Source organism: Arachis ipaensis, chromosome B06 (assembly GCF_000816755.2).
Source record: "Arachis ipaensis cultivar K30076 chromosome B06, Araip1.1, whole genome shotgun sequence".
NCBI lineage: Eukaryota > Viridiplantae > Streptophyta > Magnoliopsida > Fabales > Fabaceae > Arachis > Arachis ipaensis.
The window spans coordinates 128,798,799-128,802,259 of NC_029790.2; positions in this window are offsets into that span (position 1 = coordinate 128,798,799).

The following is a 3,461-nucleotide window of genomic DNA, read 5'->3' on the forward strand; positions in this document are numbered from 1 at the left end:
ATCATTTCAGGTTCTGTGATTAACCATGATTGAACTACTAAACATAGACATCCCAACATATATATGATTTCCTTACAATTTACAAAGTACAAACCACACACCATAGTAATTTTCTACACAATGAAGCCTCAATTTTCCACCAAAAACACCAAACGAAAGAAACCTCAATTTCACCAAAAACACCACACACAATGAACACCAAAAACCCTCCAATTTTCCACGTCACATGAATTTCACCAATTGAAACTACAAACACAAATTACTAAAAAGAAGCATTCATCAGAGATACACGCATTCAAATAATAATAGCAAGAAGAAGTGAGATTAGGATGAAGAAAAGAATACCTAACAATATTCATGTGCTGCATTTCCTTGAGGAGAGAAATCTCGCGAATTGCAGTGCTAGGAACGCCTTCATTCTCCTGCTCAAGGCGAATCTTCTATTTTACAAATTAAAACAGCAGCACCAGAACAGCAGGAAGGGAGAGGCTGCGAGAGCGAGGGAGGGAAAGGGAGAAGTTGCGACGCGAGGGAGGGAAACGGCAACTGTGAACTGCGAAAGGAGGGAGGGAGGGAGAGAGGACCGCGCCGAGGTGCTGTCCGCGAGGCTCTGTTCGGCGAGTTGGCGACGGTGAAGGAAAACGCTGCTGGGAGGAAGGGGCTCGACGGCTGGGGCTTGGGGCTTGGGGATTGATGTTCCTTCGTTAGAGAAAGACTGTGAGAGACTAAGAGTGGTGCTCCTAGGTTTAGGCTATCTAGTGTTTGGGCCTTTTAGGGTTTTTTAAGTGACTGGTTCAGTTAGGGGCTTTAGATCGAAAACCAACTGTGATGGGAGGAAGGGGCTCGGCGGCTGGGGCTTGGGGATTGATGTTCCTTCGTTAGAGAAAGACTGTGAGAGACTAAGAGTGGTGCTCCTAGGTTTAGGCTATCTAGTGTTTGGGCCTTTTAGGGTTTTTTAAGTGACTGGTTCAGTTAGGGGCTTTAGAGTCAAAATCGAAAACCAAACTGAACCGCAAGAAAAATAGCAAAACATGATTTTTTCGATTTTTTGTTTTTGGTTTGTTTGGTTTTCGATTTTTCTGGTTTGGTTGATCAGTTTTGTTCGGCCTGTATCGGTTTTCAACACCCCCTACTCAGGACACGAAGAAGAAAGAAGCATTGCACGAACAGAGTCAAGAATGTGATAGTGTTTGCGTTCACCTCGTCCATTTTGTTGAGACGTACCAAGGCAAAAAAAAAACTCAGGAAAAGTACCCTGTCGTTCTACAAGAAAGGTTAAAAGTTTGGAATCACGGTATTCCATAGTATTATCACGTTGAAAAACCTTAATGACCTTGGAAAACTGAGTTTTAATCATAGTGGCAAAATTAATATAAACTTGAGGTAGCTCATGGCGATTAGTCATCAAATAAACTCAAGTAAAGCGTGAATAATCATTAATGAAAACGAAAAAGAAGTAAGAGAGGAATTATTCTGAAAAGACAAAGCAAGTTGTTTGGCAGTTTGACAAGAAATGCAATCAAAATACTCTTTTTTAACCTGACCCAAAATACCATGAGACACAAGAGGACGCAATTTTTCTAAGGAGCTGTGGGCAGGATGGTGATGCCACAAGTGAATGGTAGATGGAGAAGAAGCATCACAGAGATTTGGCACAAGAGGAATATGAAGATTCTCGAGTTCAAACAATCTTCTAACCTTACATCCAGTCCCGATGATTTGTCCCATCCGACAATCTTGAACACGACAATCGGAAATGAAAAAATTGACATCAAAATTGAGATCAACAAGTTGACCAACAGAAATAAGATTGAAGTTAAATTTTGGAATATAATAAGTATCATGGAGATTAAGAGTTGACTGGGAGATAGAACCCTTGTGTATTGCACGCAAGAGGGAACCATTAGCAGTATAGGCAGAAAGTACATTTGTAGTGGTTGACAAAGACGAGAAAAGATGATGCAAAGGAGACATGTGATTAAAGCAACCGGAGTCAAATTACCATTTAGAATTACCTAGAGGAGTCAAAAAAGCAACAGGACTATTACCAGAAAGGGAGAGAAGATGCTTAAGAAGAGATGCAATATCAGATAAAGAGACAGAAGACAGGTTGAGAGGAGCAGAGGTGGTAGATTCAGTAGTAGCAGCAACAGCAAGAGCAGACACATTCTTGGAGAAGTTGGGATGAGAATGATACTTGAGGTGATCAGGATGTGGTGGGCAAGTAGGACAGATAGTAATAAAATGTCCCGAGAGCTTTCAGTAATGGCAGAACAGTTGTGGACAATTGTAGCTAATGTGACATTTTTGTTGGCATTTACGATATTCAACAGAAGGACAGTTTGAGAAGAGGTGCCCAGAATGGTTACAGTTTTGATAAAATTTACCCTTTCTGTCTGTGACAGCAAAATCATTTGAGTTTTCCATAATAGTAGAGACAAAGATCAAAGAGAGGAGAGAAAACTGCAAATCTGAGGCTGAAAATGAGCAAATAGATGGCAAAATTGGAAAGAGCTCACCAAAAAATCTTAGGGAGGGTTTCACTGTCTGCCACGTTAGATGCCACGTAAGCAGCCACGTCAACAGGAAAAGGCGACATGTGGCAACACGTGATAGGAGAAGGGAAACGCGTCAGCGCTGAGGCGGACAGGGAGGTGGCACGCGGGTCGGAGAGGCGAGCCGGGTCGGGTTCGACGCGGGCTGGAGCAGATCCGCAGGTGTTTGCTAGCTTTGACATGTGGCGCTATCTGATGCCATTAATCCTGGGCGTTGATCCAACGGTGCTGGATGGCGTCTGGAGAGAGTCACCTAAAACAGACAGCGATATTCAAGTGGCGCGTGAGAGCATGTTCGGCGGTGGCAGGCGACGAGTCTGGAGGCGTTAGAATCTTGACGACGAGGCAAACACACTGGTGGCGGTGGTGACAAACCAAAGCGTCAGAAAAAGGTAAAAAAAAAACGAGGGTAAAAAGCATTGTCGAAAGAGAAAAACAAAAGGGCTATGAACGAATTTTCATGGGAAAAAAAGAAACTTATTCTCTTGATACCATGTTAGAAATAAGAGACTAAACTGGAGAAAGGATAATATATTATTGAGTATGTCACAAAGGTACAATACATATGGGTATATATAGGTGCTAGAAGAATCAAAGTAAGAAAAGCATACAATCCTACAATTAATATACAAATATTCTATATAAATATAAATGATACTAATTAATCTAAATTGTTAGTATGTATTTTTTTTAATTTTTATTCTCACAAAGATAATTTCAATATCTATAATAATTCTTTGTAGAAAATGACACTTTTTTTTATTAGATGTCTAAATAATATTTTTTTATTTCTGAAATATACACTTCTCTAATCTCCTTAGCAAAAGTTAAATGACATACATTTTAATTTATTTAACTAAAATACTCTTTCATAATTATTTTTGTATATAAATTAGTGATAAGTAT